General features: G+C 38.4%; 1 protein-coding gene and 1 pseudogene across 3 annotated transcripts in view; one reads left to right on the plus strand and one right to left on the minus strand.

Annotated features, from left to right (window-relative positions):
- Pard3b (par-3 family cell polarity regulator beta) overlaps positions 1-24,594 on the minus strand; it is a 1,018,635-nt gene that overhangs the window by 634,451 nt on the left and 359,590 nt on the right. The gene's annotated exons all lie outside the window — the stretch shown is intronic.
- On the plus strand, positions 9,366-14,318 carry LOC127692734 (ATP synthase subunit g, mitochondrial-like; annotated as a pseudogene).

The raw sequence follows: 24,594 nt of genomic DNA on the forward strand, positions 1-24,594 counted from the left end.
ATTGAATGAGGCCTCACTAATTGGGGCTGCAGACAACCAGGCTGGAGCCCTGCCTCTTTCTCGGTCACAGGTGGTTTGTTATCCCTAACAGTAGTTACATATTAGGTTCTGTCTCGACTTGCACAATGGTAGTCTTTGAAAGGTAGTAGTAAGTTGGAAGCTTCTAAAATATATTCTATAGGCACAGAAATCATGATTCAGTTCTAAAACTGAAATGTATTGTCTAAACTTATGGAAAATAAAGGAACTGCTCTGACGGACCCCTGGAGCCAGGCTGCAGTATCACAGGCAATGACTTTCTAACAGCAGTCCTCAGAGTAATATTTTCAGACCCACAGATCACTTTGGCATAAGTTGAACATTGCAACTTCTGGCTTCTATAGTTTCTAAGCAAAGAGGAAACAATATAGAGGCAACAATACATGAGGTCACAGTCTCTCAAGTTCCTCAAAAATTGGGTAATAGGTATATCTATGAGTGTTGTAGAAATAGCAAAACAACAAACAACCTCCCCAAACAACAACAACAAAAAGAAAACAAAACCCAAACATCAACCTAAGGATCAATGTTAGAGTGGTCTCTACTGCACATACTTTAGCTGCACCTCTGTGAGTACACATACAAGCATTTATATACACACATGTGTATACACACACACACACACACACACATAATACTATGACATAATTCATGCTACATCAGTTATGGATTTTATTCTGATATTTTCAATTATAATTTTCTTATGAGTAATTTTCTCTAATTATAATCTATAAAAAATGAACAGAATTTGTGACTGAATATGTTATAATGTATTCAAGCATATCATAGATAATTTAGCTATTTTCCCATCCTAGACACATGAAAGTACTGGCTGTTTTTACAGCATACCTCTACTGAGTGATATTGAGTGATACCATTTTTTCAATCACTACTCATTTTGCAGATGAAATTATATGTTATTTAAAGTTAAATTATTTGATTACTATGGATATTAAAATAACGATGAGCTATTTTTATTTTTTTCAGTGGAATATCTGTTCATAACCTTTATCCTTTTTCATTTTTAATAAGTTGACATGTATATAAAATGTTATTTAGTTTTTTTATATTTGTGAATTTTTGTTTCTTTGCAGGTTTACCTTTTAATTTTGTTTATGATCTGCATGTTTTCATTATATGGTATTCCATTCACTAAATATCCCTGTTAAATCTTCAAAGGTCCCTTGTAAATAGCCACTCACCTGGAACTAGTAATATTTTATGATGGCCAAGCACTAAAACAATGTTGGTTTCATTTAATTTATGGCTTTGATGGTCCCTTAAGAGCGAGCAGGTGGGAAATGATTTGATTGATGGGCCTTTGGTTTTTAGATCAAACATTCAAATTCTAAACAAATACAGACGGATAAAGGGCATTACAAGGAAGACCTGCACACACAGAATTCTGATATTTCATTGATGACCTAATCGAAATGTTTGCCCCTATCGTCTGTAAATTTGTTAAGCTGAAATTGCACACAGCACACTCTCGGAAATGGATCAAAGCTGGCCACAAAATTCATTTCAAAAATCTTCTAGTTTATCAAAGATCTTTTTTATTAGTCGTTTGTGTCTCCTGAGAAGGGGCATTTAATAACATTTAGCCTTCCTTCCTCAACTGCTTCTAGGCCATAAACCTTATTGATGCAGCTGTCCTATGTGGACAAATTCCAATACCTTGAATTACTAAAAATCAAAACTTCTGGAAAAGCCTTGAGTCCTTAACACTCATCCAAGTCTTTGCATGGCTGATTAGATGAAACTGGTCATGGCCCTTGGGGCTTGAGCCAAATTTCTCTGTTTTATGGAAATGTTTGGTTCTATTAACAAATCTCTTCTGACACCTTATTCTACTCTCACATAAATTTCAAAGTTAATATTAATTTTATATGCAAAATGTAGGTAACATACAGGTTGCTTCCACTCAATAAGAAGACATAAATTTCCACATATATAATCCATTAACAACTAATGATTTGATGTGCAGAAAGTGCAGAGAGCGAACTAAAAAGCGTATACCCAGAATCATCATGATCTGACAATATGACCCTAACAGGGTAATGTGGCAATGAGTTTGGAGATAGAAATAGAAGAATTCAGTGGGTTGTGTACAAGCTTCAGCTCCACTTCAAGTGCTATGAAATAAAAGAGATCAACTTGATTGAATAACAAAACTTCAGTTTCAGCCAGTGGATATAATTTGCTGTAAAACAGGTGATAGCCACATGCCAGATCACGTAACATCGTCAAATCCACGGATCAAGTGCTGAGGACAGAACATCTAAGGACAAGGGCATCAGAAATATGTAGAATCCATGTACAAATCCTTTAAGACTTTTAAGACAGTTAGCAGTAGAGGATTAAGGCAGGTGCGAAGCTTGCTTGGGCCCAGAAGCCTGAGAACACCTGCCCATGAGGTCGTCCCGGTGTGAACCATGCGATAGCACACTCTTCTGGTTCCCAGACCAACCCTTCTTTGCAATTTGACTTTCTTTATTAATCTCCCAACAAGGAGAGGAATTCTGGCTAATGGTTATGGAATATTCCATCACCATGCCTGGGTTAACATATCTATTTATAGCCTCAGTGGACTGCAGTGGAGTTAGAATCTTTGAATCAAACATATGCAGAGCAGAGAGAACTTAGAGTGGAGGAAGCCACAGCTCTGGGGCCTGGGACAAGGCTTGTACACAGATCTTCAATGTAAACACCCCTTAAGATCTCAGCAGAAAACTCTCTAGTCTCCCATTTGCATGTCTAGATTATATTTAGTCACGGAAAATGTTGCAACAGATTAGAATACTATTTAAATAAAAGGGACATTATGGAGTGTTTTTGTTTCAAATTAAATGCAAAGGCTAGCCTCTAGGGAAGGTCATTCAAACTCGAATTCGGTATCACCTGAATTTAGGAATACAGACTCATTTATTTATGTTTCTGCCTTCCACTCTTTACCACTCAATACCCCCAAGCCTTGGCATTTACCAGGACTCTTTCCTAGAAGTCCCAGGGCCAGGGAATCTAGATCACAGAGCCTGAGTACCTCAGGGCAAATTTTAGCTTGCTTCACTCTTTAATTGTAGGAAAGTTACTAAGCATCCCCTAGCTTCTGCTTATTCATATACAAAATAATGAGACTGACAGTGGCTAACTTTGAGTCTTTGTTCACATATGCTTCTGTCAGATGACGTCACCCTCCCCATTCATCCACCAGGACCTATTTACACCGATTTCTATAAAATGAAAGGGGTAGAGGTAAGAAGTAAGACAGTTCACATAGCCAGTAAATGATAAAGCAGGAGGCATGAGTCACATTTCAGCAACTCATTATTTTGTGTCATAATCAAGGGGTGATGTGTTATACGATGTATGACTAAGCAGAGTCACCCACAGAAGGTGTCCGTTTGATACTGGCTATCATTATAAATGCTTATTGCCACCATCCTCAGTATCATCTTTATGAACCAACATCTTATTCAGCTTTCCCAACTTAAGATGTTTCCTGGACAATATATAGATCCTAAAGAGTGCTTCCCAGCATCCATTTATTAAATGAATTTACCAACATTCTAATAAAAAACACACAAATTCAACTTTTAAAAATTAATAACTCCCAGTCAAGAAGAGTATTTGACAGAATTTTTAGCCAATGATAGATGTGACTTGCAAAGCTCAGCAGAGTGAAAATTTAAAGATTTAGAAGTTTTCTGCAATAGTTTGCACACAAATTGATTAAACACAGAGATATGTAGTGTTATTCATAGGTACTCCTCCAAATCACATGGTGAGAAGATAATCATGAATGTTGGTTTCACTGGACAAGAAAGGGATTAGACACTAATCAGAGCCCTCCTTCATTTGGAACCTGAAGCTTCTGCCCATTGGATATTGATATAGAAATTAGGGGAAATAACTTCCATTTTACTAGAAACACAACAGATTCAGCAAATAAAAATGTAGCTCCAAATATAACTTGTTTTCAACTCATTATTTCATAAGAGCATCTCTGAAGTTGGAAGAGGAGATGTCTACCATGACTGGAAAAGCTATACACCACTCTCTCAGAAAGTAGTAAGAGGTTTCTACAGTTCATCAGCTTAGACAGTCTCCAACCTACAATTTATTTTTATTTTATAGACAAAAATAAAAATAAATAAAGACTTGGAAAAGGTTCTGTAAGACATGGAAGAATACCAGGATCAGCTAAGATAAACACATTTTTCATAAATTCTTGAAATCAATGAAAATGGCATCATAGAATCACACACACACACACACACACACACACACACACACACATCTGTTTTTATTGGACCAAAGTGAACAATTTCTGTAAATTGCTGGGGCAAATACACTGTGAATGCAGGCACCCTGAGGTGCATGTTTGACAATGGACTTGGAAAACCCCATGACAAACAGTGACGTATTGCAGAACATCTTGAGATAAGGCTGTCCCCATTCCTTCCCTCATTCCCTCTGTCCCTTCTCTCCACCTTCTTTACCTCCATGTCCAGTCATGACAAGACTCTGGATGCTGGGGGGAAATTGTTTTAAATGTGCTCATAACAGAGGACCTTTGGCAAAGGTGAAGCCATTTATCTAGAAGAATACAAATGGAAGTGTGCAGGAAGCACATGATGGGACATGCAAATTACTCTCAATTATTGTAGCTAAACCTGACAAATGCGAGTCAGGCATTACACCACTCTGATGGTCTTGCTTCCAACTCAAAGGAGAAACATCATTTACTTGTAGCTGCCAAATACTATATTCTCACTAATTTAATAAGCAGGCACCATTTTCTCTGGCTGTGAAAATTTATGTTGGTCTTTGGACAGGTTCGGCTGCCTTTTTAAATCTAGTGGTCTGTGACCATCTAGGGCTTTAGCCAAAGGGAAAATGACTCTATAAATCCTTAGAGGCTGTCTAGCTTTAAATTATAGTTTGAAGGCTTTGAGACTATATGAAAGGCCTTTGAACAAGAAAGATCAGCAGAGATGCTCAGCAAAGTATCCTACTCTGCAACAAGAAACATTCTTCAATTACTCAAATGAACATACATGGACAGACATAAGCTCTGCACCTTCTGCAGGGACCTTGATTCTTTTCTCTCTCTCTCTCTTTTATATTATTAATAAGAGAACACAGCAGCTGTATTCCGACACACACTAGAAGAGTACATTGGATCCCATTATAAATGGTTGTGAGCCACAATGTGGTTGCTGGGAATTGAACTCAGAACCTCTGGAAGAACAGTCCATGCTCTTAACTGTTGAGCCATTTTTCCAGCCCAGGACCTTGATTCTTAATTCTGAGATTTGATCATGTTACAACAGAATGCAGCACATTACAGTACAAAGCAGGTTTTGATACAAAATATGATTATTTTTCTCTTGATATTCACAACACAATAGACCTTTATTATATCATCAGCAGAAGGCAAGTTATGTCATTTCTAAGAGGGTCATATCATGTATTAGGGCTTACATTATTAGGTCTACTTCAATCAGCCAATGTGACATTTCAGAACCTCTGGAACTTAACAGGCAAAGAAAAATACATATAGGGATTAAAAAATTGGCTATCTAGTCTAACATAACAACTTGAAAGTTAGAAAGTAAGTTTCAAAAATTATGTATAAGTTAATAATAGCACTAAATAATGGAATGTTTCCACATATATGCATGGTCCCAAGATGGCTACAATCCCAACTCAATATGAAGATGCAAATTTAAACATTGTGAGGTTTTTTTTTCATAATTTTCTATAGTCCTACTGAGTAGTTCCTGACCATGAACACTGCAGGTAACTTTGCCATAATGTCAAATGATAAAACACATTCGTGCTCTCTTAACCCAGACTCAGGTTGACAGCTTTAACAAAGCAACAATAATTCACAGATCACTAAGCAGGTCCAGAGTCTTCTCCTCTATTGAGACTCCTCCATGTCAAACTAGAATCTATCAGGTCCTTTCTACTCTATACCATCGTGAATAAAATGTGGTGGTCAAATGAGACTATACTGCACAATTAAAAAAAGAGAACTATAATTCATTACTATACAGATGTGAAAAAGAAAAAAATCCTTCCTATATCAATAATTTGGCCACTGACTCTGGGATGAGTCACCTCAAGTGTCAACTTGAGTAGATTACAAGGTACCCATTTAGTAAAGTATATTATTATTGAATATGTTCATGAATTGTTTCAGGATTAACACTTGACTGAGCAGACTGAGTCAAACACACTGCTCTCCCCAGCCAGACATCTTCTAAGCTACTGAACCCTAAAGAGAATAAGAAATCACATCAGAAAGAGCAATTTTCTTCTGTAATTATGAGACAGAACATTCATTTTTCTGCACCTTTTAGCCTCAAATGAAACCTGCTCTTTAGGTCTCCAGCTTTCTGGCTATAAGGCTGGAATCTGTATATTTGCTGCCTTTCTCTTCAGGCCTTCAGCTTGTACGGGAGCCACACACTGACTATTCCTGACCTCTAGCATCCTAGATGCAAACCTTGGGACATCTTAGCCTGAAAATTAGATAAACCAATCTCTTCAATCTCTTCTTGTATCTGTTGTCTGTCTGTCTGTCTGTCTGTCTGTCTGTCTGTCTATCTATCTATCTACATATCTATCTATCTACATATCTATCTACACATCTATCTATATACATATCTAACTACATATCTATCTACATATCTATCTATCTACACATCTATCTATCTACATATCTATCTATTTACACATCTATCTATCTATCTATCTATCTATCTATCTATCTATGTATCTATCTACTTTCCATCCATCTCTGTACACAGACACAATACAACAAACACATACATACAACATATAAACACAGATACACATGGATGTACATACATAAACATCCTCCTGCTTATTTCATTTCTTTAGAGAACTATGATTAATATATGAATAATAATGACATGATTCAGGAGTTAGTCAACTAGCAAAATTAGAGTTTCAAAAGACTCTCATATATAAAAACAAAAAAGAAGTTAGTTAAATGTTCCTCATAATTATGTATAATATATAAAATAATGAAATATGGAAGTTCCAGGGTAGAGTTGAGTAGTAAGAAAAACGGAAAATCTTAAAACTCTGTAGACACAAAGAAAGAAAAGAGAGCTAAAGGGAAGCTGAGCAGAACATAAAAGTAGGTACTGAACTACAGCAGGCATTCCAGCCTGAGTGTGCCTCAGTGGGTGAGGACACTCAGCTGTCTTTATGAGCTTTCAGTGAGAATGTAGGTGAAATGCTCCAATCTCTTTGGCTGAGAAACATTAATTTGCTTTATATGCCAAATATCATATTAAGAATTAAAGATCCACTTCAAGATCCTTTCAAATGAGGAAAATAAAGAGTAGATAAATACACACGTTGCTATGGACAGAATACAGGAGATGACTGGAATGGGCATGGTCCAAAGGCTGGAAACAGGTATGTGATTTATCCTATACAGCATATCCTCTATGCATAAGACACAGAGGGAAAGCAGAATTGCAGCTGAGCCCGAGTTAGCATAATTTCACAATGTAAAAGTTCTGGGAAGCACTTCAAGACGGGAAACAAACAAAACACCCTGCAAACAAAGAGGAGAGCAAGCTGCAAACTGCAATGACAACCAGCTCTTCGGTTACATTTAGAATACAGGCTCTGGGAGGCTGTGTGGCAATGAAATAGAGCCCAACCCACCTGAGAGGAGAGAGACAGAAAGTAGAGGCCTGGGAGTTTCCTCACTCATGAGTCTATTTCTGAATATTTGAAATAACCCATGCTTATAATTGTTAGACCATAATTCCTAAGAATAAGTCTCCAAAGAAAGCTACCCATTTTTTTTTTAGAGCAAATTTAAATGGAAGACATTTTATCAACTTGGTTTCCTGTGTCCAGCATTCCTGCACCACCTGCCTTTCCTTCATTTCCAGGCTTAGGTAACTGAATCATCACCCCACAAGGCCTGTTCTAGGGAGAGGGAACATAAAAGAGAAGGCTGGCTATGGAAGAGGAAGATGTTGGCAGCTGCTACTGGTGAAGTCAGATATGTCAACATTACCTCGGGAGATGTGGACTTTCCAAAACAATGCTTGTTTATTTTTTACATTTATAAATCTCTTGGCTATTTTTAGTTAAAAAATACTGTCAAATGTTTATACTAGAGCAAATACTTAAATTTCCAAAGCATAAAACAACAACAACAAAATAGCTGATTAGGTGATGGAATGTCAGGCAGAAGTTGCTTTGGTTGCTTAGTGAATATACCAGACAGATCTAAGGCTCTCCTCAAACAGTCAAATGGGGCTGTGCCAAGGAGGTGGGAGGGGTAGCTGAGCTCACAGTCCCATGAGCAGCCTGCCAGGGAAACTGTCCATTGGTAGTCTGATGAATGCCTGTTACTGGAGCACCTCTCTTTGCCTTCTCAGGTAGCCTGGAAGAATCCTCTGGGATGGTCACTCCTTCTACAGCACAACTCTCCCCTACCTTTGTGGATACTCTTCTGCACAGCCTCCCTCCAGAGGACCACATTGAAAAGCATCCTGCTTTCTCCTCCAAAATTTCCATCCAGAGCTGGGTTTTAGTCCTGCGGGGTCACTGTTGTTGCCCTATTTGACTGTGCTCTGAAGTGCCTTTCCCTTCCTCCCTTATGCTCAGAACAGCCTCTCTGGGCTCATTGTCTTGTTTCCTTCTTGTCTTATACAAGCTGGCATTATAAGCACTCCTTTGCTTAATTTTCTGTAGGTTTTAGGCTATTGAATGAGTGGCTCTTTTCTTCCTTTGCAGAATTTCCGTGTGCATGTCAGAACCAGTCATTTTCCACGTTAAAGCCCCCCAAACATTTCCACTAATGTGCAGTGCAATTAAAAAGAATGCACAAAATTCCAAACTGGCAAACTCAAGGACCCCTTCCAATAGGTGATTCTGGTTTGTTCTACTGAGGAACAGAACTCCATGTGCTGCTTCCAGAATGTGATAGCTTGAATGAGAATGACCACATAAGCTCATATTTGAATGCTTAGGGAGTGAGTGGCATTGGTGGGGGGAGGAGAGCTGGCCTTGTTAGAATAGGTGTGGCTTTGTAGGAGGAAGTGTGTCACTGGGGATGGGCTTTTGGGTTTCAAATGTCTAAGCCAGGCCCAGTGGCTTTCCCTTCCTGCTGCCTGCTGGTCCAGATGTAAAACTATTGACTCCTTCTTCAGCACCATGCCTGCCTTGTGCTGCCATGTTTTCCACCATGATGATAATTGACTAAATTTCTGACTCTGCAAGCCAGCCCCAGATAAATCTTTTCCTTTAAAAGTGTTGCCATGGTCATAGAAACTCCAACTAAGAGACACAACTCACACCTTAGCACACATGGCACCAGGTTTGAGAGCATAGTCCTGAAACAGCCATTGCATCTACAAGCTTCTTGTCCAAGGACGGAAGAAGTAAGTATTGATAGATGGGGTCTTCCATTGACCTTCATTTTGAAGAAATGTTTGGGTTTGAGAAAAGCAGAGAAAAACAGATCTATAGAAATCTCTAAAACATATTTTTATAATGCCAAAGGGAATTCTAAAGGAGGAAGATTTATAAAAAATGTTTTCTTTGAAAGTAAAAGATTCAGACTTGGATTAGCAGAAACTCAAAAGTCACTCCCTGAGAATAAGGGAAGGATTTTTCTCTGAAGGCTGAACCTTTTCTACCAGTTTTGAATCTCATCACTGTGGGTCACAGGATTATTTCCCATAAGTCATCAGTGACTAGCCTGCCCTTCATTCTTGTCTTCTTTTTTATTTTTATTTCCTAAAATTCTGACCTTTAGAAGAAAAAGTTAAAGTGTTGGTAAGACATCCAAGTCTGTGGAGAGTGAAGAAGGTTTTCCTCCTATCCCGTTGCTCTCTTGGGAAGAATGTCAGTAAAATTCTGAATTCAGAAATGATTCAGATGTTCAGAAAAAGGCCTGTGATCCCTCAGAGGACTATCAATAAATCAGCACACAGAATCTGGTAGGTTTATTTGTCTGACTGGAACTAAGGAATTCGTACTAAATCACTACATATTTGAAATATTGGTTCTCAAATGAAATATCAAAACAGAGAAAGAGAAAGAAAAGAAAAAAGATACCTTAGCCTGACATCTTAATGCAGCGTTACAACAAAAACAGAAAAAGTAAAAGTTGCATTTCCAGAGATAGTCAGCATAAGCAAACACAAGAGAAAGCCATTTTCATCTCCATTGCCTACTTCAGCAGCTGGCTTCCAATGCATGCCTTCCAACCACTTTCCTTGTTAAAGACTGAGCTGCATGTTAAAAATCTGGCATAGTTCAACTGTGCAAAGGAATAATTACTGATTAACTACACTGTGTTTTTCCTTGCGTATTTGGACAGTACCTAAAGTTAGCAAGAAAAAAACAAAAAACAAAACAATGGAGTATTAATTGAATGAGAACTAAACAATGATCAAGAGACAATCATTAAAGTTCTGGACTCCTGTTCACAGACAGTCCAGTGTTAGATTTGGCATTTAGAACATCCCCCAGAGTGCGGGTTTTAAAGATATATAGATGCAGGACGTTTGGATAAAGGGGACTCTAAGGTAAGCAATGGAATTTAGTTCTTAAAGAGCACACATCTTCCACACTCTCCACCGCCCTGCTTATCATTTACTGAGTCTAAAATGCCACTGACTTGGGGAGGGGGCGGGGGGGGGGGGGAATAAATCTTTCCAGAAAATTCCCTTTAAATGGAATCAAAGGTTAAAAGACCCACGTTGGAAGCCCTGAAGCACAAAGGACTCCAATATTACCTTTAGCGGTTTAAAATGAGCTTTAATTTGCCCATTTAGAAAGCCTGATTTCCTTAGGAAAGGTGCAGCTGTAATAAATCTTGTCCTTCTAGAAAGTCTAAGTGGCGCAAACAAAATAAAACCTCACCAACCATGTGAGCATTAACTCTTCTATGCTAATAATCATGCTGGTAATTAATTTCTCTGGGCACTAATTATTATCCTAATAAATTAAAGCATTACAATATTTAATCTATTGTTATTGGTAGAAACAAAGTTATAAGAGTGTGTATGTGTGTTTTTTCCTTGAATTAGAATATTAACCATTACTCTTCCTTACGTTTTCAACTCTGGATGGATTTTAATTTACCTACTATGCACTCTAGATTATGCCATATAGACTTCCAGATCAAAGACAAAATTCTAGAAATAAAACATAAGAATCCTAAGGCTTATCAATGACTAAGAAGTTAGTTTTCAATTCTCCCCTTAACTGAATACAATGTGTGACATTAAACATTTGCTACTCAATCAACTATTTGAGGTGATTAATTTGGTGTCGTGTGTTTTTAAAGCTGTTCTATATTTTTTTCACCATGAGGTTACTTTTCTCTGTTACACATTCCTTGAGGTTGATTGCTTGAGGCTCTGTTACCTACCGAGCATCCCAGTATAATTGAGTTATACACCCTGAATGCAGCTGGGAACCTTCCTGAAAACTTGGTGTTGTGCTAGGGGACTGTTGTGTCTATGTGCCTCCTGACAGTGCTCAGAAGCTTAGGCCTACTGACAGATTTCTACACCTTTAGGTCATGAAGGGGTTCTACCCACTTAATCTTCAAACATTAGCTGTTCTCAAAACTCTCAAGTGATGCCACATCTAGCATTGCTGTTAGTATTTTTCCATAACTCAGAGTAGCCTCTAATGACTATCACTGTAATGATATTCATGAATATGAACCATGGAATCAATTCTCTAAACTTCCAGACTAAACAACACAATATGAAAAAGAAAACCAACTCTCAAGTTACTTAATTAAAATAATGTAACAACCTACATTCTGCTATCACTTCATTGTCATCTGTCACCATTACAGGTTAGAGACTCTAGTGCACCCCAGAAAACTGTCACTACTCTCCAACTGTCCTGCATAACTCTCAGATCACAACACTATTACATTCTCTAGAAAGGAAACTGGGACTGTATTTTACAGGAACATGAAGTAACACGTCTGAGAGAGGAGGCAGAGCTCTTTGTCCTACAGCTGGCCTGGTGATTAACCTGCAAGAGGCACTGAACACCCCAAACTGTTCTTTGAAGCATCAATCTTCCCTTATTGCCTTCTGAGAATGCCATGCTGTGAATTAAAATGCCCACAGAGTCCACTAAGCTCTCCACAGTGGCTGGTTGGCCCGCCCCTCCTGTGAATGGTTTCCACAGGCTCTGTGTAAACGCAATGCTTGCCTTTTTGAGCTCTGAAAAAACTGGTTGACACATCAGTTTCTCCTTGTTTCTGAGGTAAAATAGCATATTACAATCATATCAGGAATATTGGAAAACCAGGGTTGTAACGGCAGTTGATGGGCATCTGGGACCCTAGCAGCCCAAGAAAAGCATGTTGGTTACGAAATAATGGCATTGCAAAAAGTAGCAAGTTACTTTCATGTTTTGTAAATTTCCGATGAATGGCAGGGCTTCCCTGAAGAAGTGCTTTATTATTGTCAATAAGCTACTAGATTCTAGTTATAAAATTTCACTTAAATCTTACATGTGAATAACGCTGGGATTATACTCTTCCTTGCCTTTTAAAGACACCATAAAGAATACATTACTCAGTGCTTATACACGAGCTGTTAAGTTACACAGAACTTTCTGAATCCCATCTTAGTATCTTATCCAATGACCAAAATGGATGAAATCCTGTTGCAATAGATTATTTCAAATTCTGAAATGATTTAAATACCACTAAGTTGTTTGGTACTAGAATAGTTTTTGGAGTGTAATCTTGATTGCCCTGCTATTTCCTAAATTTTTAAGCAGAGACTTGAATATAAATACTGCCAAACAGCATGCTAAATTCCACCACTTGTCCCCCAGCTATCTAGTCTACAGCAATGTCTCTGAATAACAACTCTGTTTCTTCTTGTAAACAGAATATCATGCCTTTAAAAACTTACATTTGTACTTGGAGGAAAATATCAGGCAATGAACACATCTTACCTGAGGGATCCAAAAAAATATGATACTTAAACAAATTCTCCATGTGGGGAATCAAATTTGTTTGAAAACTTAGTATATTATAGAACTTACATGTTTAAATCTTGTATCAGAATAAGGTCTAGTTAACTTGGGGAACAAGTAAGAAATAAAGAGAAAGTCTGCAATGGTGACAGAAACAAGCAGAGCATTTAGAAACATTCATGTGGAATAATATTAATTTTCCTAATGAGCATTGGCATTAATGATCTTTTGCATAAATTTCAGGCTATCCATCATGTGGACATGGAATCTTTCTGGAGCTAGGATCAGATCTAATGTCCTGTGCATGACAAACCATCCAAATCTATAGAGTTCATGTGCACCAGCAGTAAGTTCACTTTTTCTTCACAAGTTTGCCTAAGATCTTTGTCAAATGAGCATTGCATGATGGGAGTAAGCAGAGGCCAGACCTTCTGAGCCCACAACAGGCCAGAGGAACGCTTATGGGTTCTGTAATTTCCAAGTGCGATGGAGAACCATTGAGTGAATGACAGTTTTGTAGAAAAGTGACATTCATAGGCTTCCTGCCCATTCAATCAATTATTTCTACTTTCATTTTTTAAAGTTTAAACAATCTGGACAAAAAAAACAGACACATTCCCAGTCACTAGGCATAATTCCTTTGTATTCCTTAAAATTTTGGCCCAAATCCTGCATTGTGAACACTTTGCTTCCCTAAGTATCCATCAAGGGGGAAGACTCATAAAGTGGTATTGTATAATTACAAAGAAGACCCAGGCTTTATTATCTATTTGTATTAGGACCTAAATTTGAATACTTAGATCTTAGAAAAGAAGGACAATGTTTACCATCCTAGTTCCTAGTAACTGCAGTATTTTTTAAATGATAAGGGAGCCATGGTGGGGTGCAGAATACACACTTCAAAGCCCAAGGATAATGAAAGTAGCCTGGTGTCCTCTCACCTTAGATCTTGGCCACTTTCATCTGTAGCATCGTGGATAAGATCCCAGAGCTGGTGACCACTGCATGACTTACTAGAAGCCCCAATTGGAAACATTTTACCACTATGCCAAGACTGAGCTGGTTCCCCAAACCCCTGCATGAAAAAAATAATCCAAAGTGCTAAAACTGGTAGCTTCAAACAGTTTACAATTAAGGAAGATATAGTGAGTGGTTTGGGGGGCCACTGAGTGTGGATATAGTTTTTTATTAGGGAGATCATAGGCAAAGATGGCATTGTTGGCTATGATGTTGAAGACCAATCTTAAACATTTGGTTTTTGTTTGTGTTTTTATTTAAATGTTCTTGGACCATGTGTAATGAGACTGCTATCTGAATAAAATACTAGCATCAGGGTGGGGGATGAGAAGAAAGTAACACCCTGGTATTTTGCAGGTGATCTGTAATGGTTGAGGCCTATCACTCCAGGAGTAATGCATTGTTTACAAACTAGGGATGAAGAAAAGTACAGAAGAGTACATCTTCAGATACTGTTGAGAGTGACAGGCAGAGAAACTACCAGTGTGTCCAGTGAACACATTGCAAGAGGCCCATCAGAGATAGTGGGCAAGAGAGCTCAGAGGCACTCCAGGAAACAATGTGTCAGCCATAGAGGACAGCTGTGTGTCCCAGAACTCCAGGATGGCCAGCTAAAAAGGTATCAGCCAGAACCCCTGGGAAACAAGGTGATTAAATAGTGTCCTACACAAGTCTCAATTCAACAACATTCTACTCTGTACTTATTTACTAGCACTTAAGACATCCACAAAATCTAGTGTACAAAATGTATCCTTAATAATAGGAAATACTTTAATTGCTACATTAATGAAACAAATTAAAAAAACTCAGAATAAACTTCCAATCAGATATGATTTTCCGTTTATAATTCAGAATGGCCAAAACCACTAAAGTTGTCCTGATGTTTTGAAATAAAGACGTTAGAGGCTCCACTGAAGTCGTCAGCTCACTGTGGATTCTGTGCCTTGAACGATGTGGCCGAAGAGAAGGAAAAGCTGATTTCTACTGCAGCCACATCAGTCCCATCCAGCACCACTGATAGTCAGAACAACAACCAAAACCTTAAGTATAAGGAAAGGACAATATTAAGCCTGCAATCCACACTTAGAAAACTAACACAAAGGATCAGGTGATCTGACAGGAAAAGAAACTGTGACTGAAAAGGAATATAAAACAGTGACTGTGGACAGAAGGGGGAGGCAGCGGCGATGGATGAAAGGACCAAGGACATAATATCAGGTTATAATTAAGCAACACAAAACAAATGAGTCTTCCTAAATGAGGGCAAGAGGGCAAAAATAATAAGATCTACTGGTCACCAAGTTATACTTCATTGTCAATAAATCTGTGGTCAGAACAATTAAATCAGCCTCTTCTATTATTAAATCAATGAGTTATAAATATATATTGGAACCAAATATCATGGGAAAACTTTGATGGATATACCCTTCAAGTATTTTGCCTTCTGTGAAGTAGACTTAATATAGACAGACAGACAGACAGACAGACAGACAGACACACACACACACACATACTACCACAGCCAGAATTCATTGCTTCAAAAGAAGGAGATAGCCACACAGGAGACCATGTATCATATTTTCATATAAAAAGGGGCAGGGAACATTCATCACAATAAAAAAGGCACTGAGTCTAAGTAATAATTTCATCTATATTTTAATAAGAATATATACATGTGACCTTATTATAAAATTTAACAGTTGACTAAAAAGAGGCATTTGCTAATTAGAGGACACTTTACTGAGGATAGTTTGGTAACTGACCAATACAGCATGTTTTACTCTATTGAATATTTGCAAACTAGGCACTTCAATATATATGCATATTTCAAAACTACAAGGTTGGTAAAAGCATGAACCCCTAGAATCCCACAACCTCTCAAAGCTGATTCAAAAACCACAATCCAGTAAAACAAATTGACATGTTGTCACCTTAAAACACCACACTCTTGCCTTTACATTGCACTAAACATATTTCTAAATGCTCAGGATATATCTCTTCCCCTTAGCTAATCTTCTAATAAAATGATATTATGTAATTAACAGCATGACAATGATGGAAACCTATGTCACCAGTAAAAAATCTGGAGGCAAAGTGACTCAGAAGATGGAGAAGTGGTGCAGGCTCAGGAGGCCTGTCTTCTTTCCCATAGGTGTCACTCATTAGACTTTACCTAAAATGAGCCATTTAACCTGGTTACACTTAAGCTTCTCTTTCTTCAGCCATCAGCCTTATACTAGGAATTCTGTGACGACTGGCAAGAGTGACTATAAAAGTGCTTTGAGGTCACAAGAGAAAGACCACATAAATACAAGGTATGATTATTCTGATTATACAGAACTATCAAGCAGGTTTTTGTGTAGGCTACAATTATAAAGGAGAGTAACCCACCATGGCAAAGGTAATGCTGTAAATTACGATCTGTGTCTTTTGAGACTTATTTTAGACAGTTGTAGAAAAGACAGACAGAGAAGTAAAGTAGCTTCAAGTGAGATGCTGAGCAGAGGTGAGAGATGTGACACAGAAAGCATAGGACGCAGAGCCATTTATTAAATGTAGGCTTGAACCAAAGCCACTAAAGAGTGAACTCTGACAGCTTCTAATCCACACTGCAGCTTAGCAACCCTGAGCAGCATTAAGAGCAATCTGGGGCTTTGCAGTCACTGTCATTATTTCTATCTCAGTACATGTTTCTAAGAAAGGATCCTAAATCCCCCAAATATCGGTTCCAAGATAACTGTTAATAAGTCCTACATAAGCATTTTCTAGAAAATGAACAAAACATTTAATAAAGCCACACTTCATTAGTTAAGCCTCCTCTATTTCCAATTACCAATATTCTAATCTGCCTACACTTTTATTTCTTAATTAAAGTTTCTCTGATCTATCAGAGTGTCATCAATTAAAATCAAATGTAAATTAATCGTGGCTTTGGATCCCTACACCCATACACAATTTTCATCAGCTGGTATCGTACTCCTTGATAGTCCCTGGGTAGGTTTCATTTATCTACAGCATAGAAAGTAATTTAGCTGCAGGCAGATATGTGAAGTGTGCATAGAGGCCTTCACATTACGTTAACGTTTATGATGAAAACATTTGTTGTTCCTGTTCTCTATACTGTCTTTGCAGACACCTTACTAAAACTGGTCTTCACAAAAAGTTTTCCTAACACTTTCCTAATAATTTCTCTAATAATAAATAAAATATATTCTCTGATGACAATGATTTCAAATTTCTATTTGCTACCATTTGTACAAAACAACATTATTTATTTGCCTTTTCACTTGCCAAACACATTTCAGAAAACCCTGAGATGACCACATACAGGATGAGCGACAGTCAAGGCTTAATTCCATCTCACCTTCCTAGAATGGAGCAGTAGCTACTCATGAGGAAAATACTTTAAAAATAAAACTAAAAAGACATCAAACATACTAGCCAATGTGTGGAAACTCAGTCAGGAAGCTGAGCCAGGAGGTATCCCTAGTTTGAAGGTAGGCTGGCCACCACAGTAATGTTATATTTAAAATAAACTAGCAAGCAAACACAAAACTTAGAGACCATTACTGACAGATCTGGGAAGAAATTTAAGTGGAATTATTTCACTAAGGGAAAGGGGAACTTGAGAACATCATGTTGGTTTTATGGATGAAAGAAGATCATATGGAGGCAATGACACCACCATTAAAGTCATGGACAAGGGCAGGAGACTTACAGTCCAAATCTGAAACATAACCAAGCTCTGATTTTTTTTAAAGGGACATTGAAAGTGACAAGATGAACAATTTCTACATGCATGTGTCTATTGAAATGCCACCCAGTCACAACCCACTGAATGGCTGGGTTAGAAAAAGTTCTATGGGTGCTGTGGGAGGAGCTAGTCTTCCGGCTTAAACAGACAAAGACTACACCCTAAAGTTGCACATTCAAATGAAAGGATGCTCAATACATCCTACAAGTGGTATTTCTACAACCAGGAATACAATGAGAATTTTTGAAGCTATGCCATTTAATACTGTTTATACACTATAACACTGAAACAAGCAAGTGGCGATTATAAATATCTAAGAATCATCCATTCATAGGTGTCACACACATGACTGAGCTGATTTTTAAAAATTCATCAGCCATACTGGTATTCCTTGCCTCTTGTCTCTGCCTTAGTGCCTCTTTATTGACTTAGCAGCAACTAAGTCCAAACAGGATATAGCTAAATTATCCAGTCATTGGGCCAGAGACTGAGTCTGTAAAATGAGTCAGATTTATATTATCTAGAGCCCTTCAAAGGTTAGAAACCTTGTTCATTTTGCTGATTTTCTTTTTTCCCAATGGGAAAAGTAAAATACTTATCCCTAAGCACTTATGTAAGAATACAACTTAATGTAAGTTATAAGCTATAATAGGTGAAAGTCAAAAGATGCTTTATATCGAATGGAACGAGGGCTGTAGTTGAAGACAGGGAGACATAACTGTCTGGGTCAACGAAATTGACCACAAACCAAAAGCAGCATGCCTTTTTAAATTATGAAAACAATACTTGTTATTATGAAACAGTATTTGCTTTCTTCCCCCCGCCCCCAAGATTCTAGGGAACCAAAATTGTTATATAACTATCTTAGTGAACTTTGGATGATCTAGTAAATTAAATTTTCACTTAATTCACACTTACCGATTATTCTTCAAAGACTGATAACTATCCTCTTATTGCTAGAATGGAAAATTCCTCGTAAAGTTTAAGGACAGTAGAGAATTTTTTCACATTTGTAATTAAAAACTTGCCATCAGTCATTTCTAACTCACTTTATCATCAACATATTAATTGCATCTAGCCAACTATAACATAACAATATTAAATTTTCCTTTAATGTGACATCACAACAAATGAGTTTCATGGATCCAATTTTTAATCACTAATATTGGCAAGTCTAAAGCTTAGATTAGCTGGGGATCTTTAGCATTCAATGTCAATTAACAGTTATTGTGTCCATTAGCAGATTATTTGACTGCTCAATAAAATATTTATACTGCTAAGTTTCAGAAACAATAGTGAAGCTTCTTAATGACATTCATAGTGCTATTTCGTTGGCAAATTATTTACAGAAAAATATTAGGAACAAGTTTATGTAAACTCCTAAGTCAGTTTGTTCAAACTCCATCCATAATAAGTTTAAGGCTAAGTTATCTTCATTTGTTCTGTTTTGTACGAGATTTCCATCTAACCATGGAACTTAAGCTATACTGTCTATAGACTGTTCATGAATATTATTTCTAGAAAAAAAACTGATGCCCACAAATGATTGAGAACCCATTGTCTTAGGGATTTATTTAGAGACACCCTGACTGTGATAACTCCAGTAAAGGAAAACACTCAGTTGAGGCTGGCTTATAGTTTTAGAGGTTCAGTCCATTACCATCATGGTGGGAAGCATGACAGCGTCCAGGCAGACATGGTGCTGAAAAAAAGAGCTGAGAGGTCTACATCTAGATCTACAGGCAGCCCAGGAGACTGTGACTGGGCATCACTTGAGCATATATAACTTCAAAACCTGCTTCCACAGTAACACTTTCTCCAACAAGGCCACACCTCTTAATAGGCTATTCCCTATGACCAGCTTTTCAAACACATGAGTCTACGGGGACCATATGTATTCAAACAGCCATATTCATTTTTCTTAAATACCAACTACATGAAGAAATTATCTCAGAGTCTTAAGCATGTACATTTTTTTTGTGCATGTGTGCGATGAGCTGTTTATTTTAAGTGGTACCATTTATTTGTAGCCCTCTGTCTGTCCTTTGCTTTGATAAAGAAATTTAAGTGCTATAAAAGATGGCATTTCTTTCTCTACTTCTGTTCCTAGAGTGTGGTACCACTGATATTGGCAGTTTCAAAACCAGATATTCAGAGAAACTCTGACACTGCTGTAGGGACAAGACTCCACTGCTGGAGGGTAAAGGAGCCCATAAGTAACAACAGAGGGTCCTGCCCCAAACTGTCTCAAACCATTCAACAGGCAAGCAGTTCTCAAACACAGAGCAGAATCTAGACCAACAGAAACACCAGTAAGCCAGAACAGTCCAGACAACACATAGACTCAAGAGCAGTAAATTAGTGTTTCTCATTTTAAGTCATTTAATTTTATGTTTATCTGTTGCATAAAATTTGTAGTAATGGATGACAGAGGTGCTTTTATTTCTCATGTGTCTATAAAATGTAAATATTATGTTTTCTATCTATCCACATATCTATGTCTATATAGCCAGAGTTTTACAATAGATTATAAAGATTATTAAAATGCAGAAGCAATGCACTCATAATCAACCAAAGTTATTTCTCACAGTTCAAGAGACTGAGAAATCTAACATCAGGGGGCTGGTAACTTTGCTGTCTGGAGAAGCCTTCTTTCTGGTTCACGGTCTACTCTTTCTGTGTCCATATGGTAGTGAGGTCACTCCCAGAGGGTGTCGCATGGGAACTCTGCTGATCTCCTGACCACCCAATGCCCTGGCTCTACTAACCATCTATTTGGCGATTAGGAGTTTACCAGGTAAATTCCTAAGATATTTGAATATCTGGTCCATTGTATGAGTCTTAACCTATAATTATGAATGTTTTCAGTATCAAACAAGATTACACTTTTTTCTACTCTGAAGCAGAATAGGTACACTGTCTAAAATTCTGATAAGAATATTTAAAAGGTATCAAAAAATGACAGTGTATGTAATTGCAAAACTAGCTTCCAAATATGATATCCAACTGGTTATTTATCACTTTCTTGCCTATCCTTCGGTTATAGGATATTGTGTAACATTGAGAGAGTTGGCTACTTGAAGGAAACAGATTAGAAACAGATTAGAAACTGAAGATACTGCAGAACCACTCTAAGTCCTGCTTGTTCTAGACAGAAGAGGGGAACAGCTGTCACAAATCAAGCTGAGTTGCTGTTTAGTAGATGCTGCGGGAGTTCAGGATGGCATCCCACCAGGTGAGGACTCTAGGCTGTGAGGCCCCAGCAGCTTCATTACCATTGGAATGAGACTTAATTAGGACTATGCAGGTTCCACCCCTAACTTTAAAGGGTGCTCTATTTTCCTTGGAGAACTATTTTACCTAGGGCAATTTTTAGAAGTGACTTCACAAATCCAGCAAGAGTTTGAATACACAAATGCTGCTTCTGTTTCAACACTACAGACTCCCTAGATAAACCGCTCTTGTCCAATTCTAAGAGACCAAAGGTATCAGAATAGACCTTTATCAATACCCAGCAGGATAAGTGTCCTTGCTAGCAGCCCCTTGTTTTTCTTTAGTTTCTTTTTTGGACTCATTGCCTGGGTAACAAATCCAGATACTTCATGTTCATTACCAAAATAAAGGTGCAAAATACTACCTGGGCATTGGTGACAGGCACCTTTAACCCTGGCACTCAGGAGGCAGAGGCAGAGAGGCAGAGGCAGAGAGGCAGAGGCAGAGGCAGAGGCAGAGGCAGAGGCAGAGGCAGAGGCAGAGGCAGAGGCAGAGGCAGAGGCAGAGAGGCAAAGGTAGAGGCAGTGGCAGAGAGGCAGAGAGGCAGAGAGGCAGAGAGATCTCTAGGATCTCTGAGTTAGGGGGCCAGCATGGTCTACAGAGTGAATTCCAGGATACCCAGGGCTACATAGAGAAACCCTGTCTCAAACAAAACAGACCAAAACAAAGAAAAGGAGGGCTAAGAGGAGGTGGAAGGAAATGCTTATGGTCTGGTCTGTTTAGACGTCTGGTAGCTAAGCTTGGCCAGTGCATTCTAGGTCCTGGGATTTTAGACCTCACTCAAGTTACACAAGGACAAGTCAAGCCTGGCTTCCACTTGGTGCAGAATTGCCTCCTGGAATGATTACTTCTCCAGTAGCCATCTTACTTAGTCCCTGGCCTTGACTCCTGCCCAGAGCTCTGCTCCCCATGCTCTGAGTCCTTCAGATCTCAGGAGCCCTCATGTTTTCCCAATAAATTTCTTGTTTGAGGTAGAGTTACTCTTGTTATTTGGAATCAAAGAGTTGTAACTGTTGTAATTATCACATCGAAACACATGACTGCTACATGTCAAAAGGGGTCTGTAGAGGCTGGAGCAGGAGGCTTTGGTTCCATCACAACTGCAAAGGTATACAATAAAAATAATCAATATCTCTTTCTTTCTTCCTTACAGGTAACTTTGTAACTAGAAGACATCTTATAACAATCCCCCTTAAGTCCTGCTTTTTCCTGCTAGATAATTTACACAGGGAACAGCTCCACTCTGCCCTTTTCATTTCTTTCCATGATTTCCTATGTACTCAGAGAAAATTTTTTACTGCTCATGTGACTGTATTCTTTTGTTTATGTTTAAACACATGTGCACTCAAACACACACACACACACACACACACACACACTCATGTTTAGCATTCTGTTTCAATTTACACTGTTCTCTTCACTGAAAATCCTGCTCTATACTCAGTTTCTGGGAAGTTGTCTTTTATTAACCTCGCGAGCTGATTATTTCATCACTGTGAATTCCATCCAACACTTACACATCCCATTTGCATTCCATTCTCACTTATTTTAGTTTGTGAACAGTTTCAGATTTGTGTGTATAGTAACTTTTTCATTAAATTTAAAGCTTTCACAAACCAGAAACAGTGGTTTCAAATAAATAAATAAACCCAGTGTTTCTGTTATAGAATTGAGTGCACAGGTGACACCTCTGAATGATTGCTCTCACAAAGATTTTCCAAGAGATATTTAAAAAAAAATAGCCCAGTCTTACAGAACAGGGTTTTGTTTGTTTGTTTTCAAACTTAACTTTAGGAATTTCTAGTTATGTTTATAGATGTTTAATACATAGAATTGCTTAATATAAATGTATATGCTATTAGCTTTCCCATTCTACTTTTATTTTTAGCATTTGTTTATATATGTATTTATTTTCTTACTTGCCTGTGTTGAGTGTATGTTGCTTGTGTGAGGATGCCAGCAGAGGCCAGGAAATCCATCGGAACCCCTGGATCTGGAGTTACAGGCCTGGTTAGATGTACTGCGCTGATAGGGGTACTGGGAACTGAGCTCAGGCCCTCTGAAAGGGAAGGAAGCCCTCTTGATCCTTCAGTCACCTCTCCAGCCCAAACTTCTCTATTCTAATCAGAACTACTGAGGATTAAGCAAGAAAATTATAAATTTAAAATCTAAAGCATGACTAGGCTATAGAATGAGCTCAAGGCCAGTCTGGGTAACGTAGGGAGACAATATCTCTAAATAAGACAATTAAAAAAAATAAAGGGAGGGCAGGGCTAGGGATAAACCAGGGCTCAGTGGTAGAACTTTTTCCTTGTGTGCATGAGACTCTATCTTTAACTCCTATACCAACGAACCAACAGACAAATAAAAAAGCATCACTTATAAAATTAATGCTTTCTGGTGTAGCAGTTCCTTGGGAGGGCCAGCCATTAACTGACCAAAGCAGATGTGGATGCTTGGAGCCAACCATCAGACTGAGCTCAGGGACCCTGGTTGGGGAGCTGGCAGAAGGACTGAAGGAACAGAGGGGGATTGCAACCCCATTGGAAGGAAAACTTAGGCTGGCCTGACCACCTAGTCAGTGTTCCCAGAGACTAGATCACTAACCTAAGAGTGTACTTAGAGGGATCCACAGCTCCAGATACATATGTAGCCGAGGATAGTCTTGCCTCACAGCAATGGGAGGGGAGGTCCCTGGTCCTGGACGTTTGATGCCCCAGCATAGGGGGATGTTGGAGCAGTGGGGTGGGAGAGGATGGTTGGGAGAGTGGGGGAGCACCCTCATACCCTTGGGTAAAGGGGAGAGGAGAGAGTGGCAGATGTGGGATGGGGGGGTTGGTGGAGTGGTAACTGGGAAGTGGGATATCATTTGAGATGTAAACGAATGGAATGACTGATAAATAAATAAATAAATAAATAAATAAAGCTTTCTTATTTGAGGATTGTTTGAAATTCTCCACAGGCTCAGACCAAAGAAGCTCCAAATATCTTCGAGCATTCTTGGCAATGTCACACTGTCAGGATGTGCTGTTTCAGACTGTCCCTGGATAGCCTTTCCTTCAGTGGGAGTTATCAGCAGTTTAATGACCATCAGAAATGTTTTATTGCCCAGCCAAACCATACACTTTCCACCCTCTCCCTGTGGTGGGATGAGGTGGAGGAGATGAGCTTTCTGAAGGCTGTGCATCTCTACAGGGGCCTTTGTACTTGGTGCTGAAGCTGTACGCAGCACTCAGGTGCTGACCCAAAGGTAAATAACATGGTCATACGATGCTTCTGGTGACCTAAGCAATCCTAGGTTACATCAATCTTTAATCCAAAGCATCCAACTCTCAAGTAAAATTCTAGTTTTTAATATCTGGAACTGTGGTATGTTGTAAATCAAAATTACTTCCATGTATAAATTTTAGCAGTAAAATTTATGTGTCATAAACAGGCTTCTTTCATCTTGTTGATAAAGTCCATATCAAGGATCTATA

This window comes from Apodemus sylvaticus, chromosome 9 (assembly GCF_947179515.1).
Source record: "Apodemus sylvaticus chromosome 9, mApoSyl1.1, whole genome shotgun sequence".
Lineage (NCBI taxonomy): Eukaryota > Metazoa > Chordata > Mammalia > Rodentia > Muridae > Apodemus > Apodemus sylvaticus.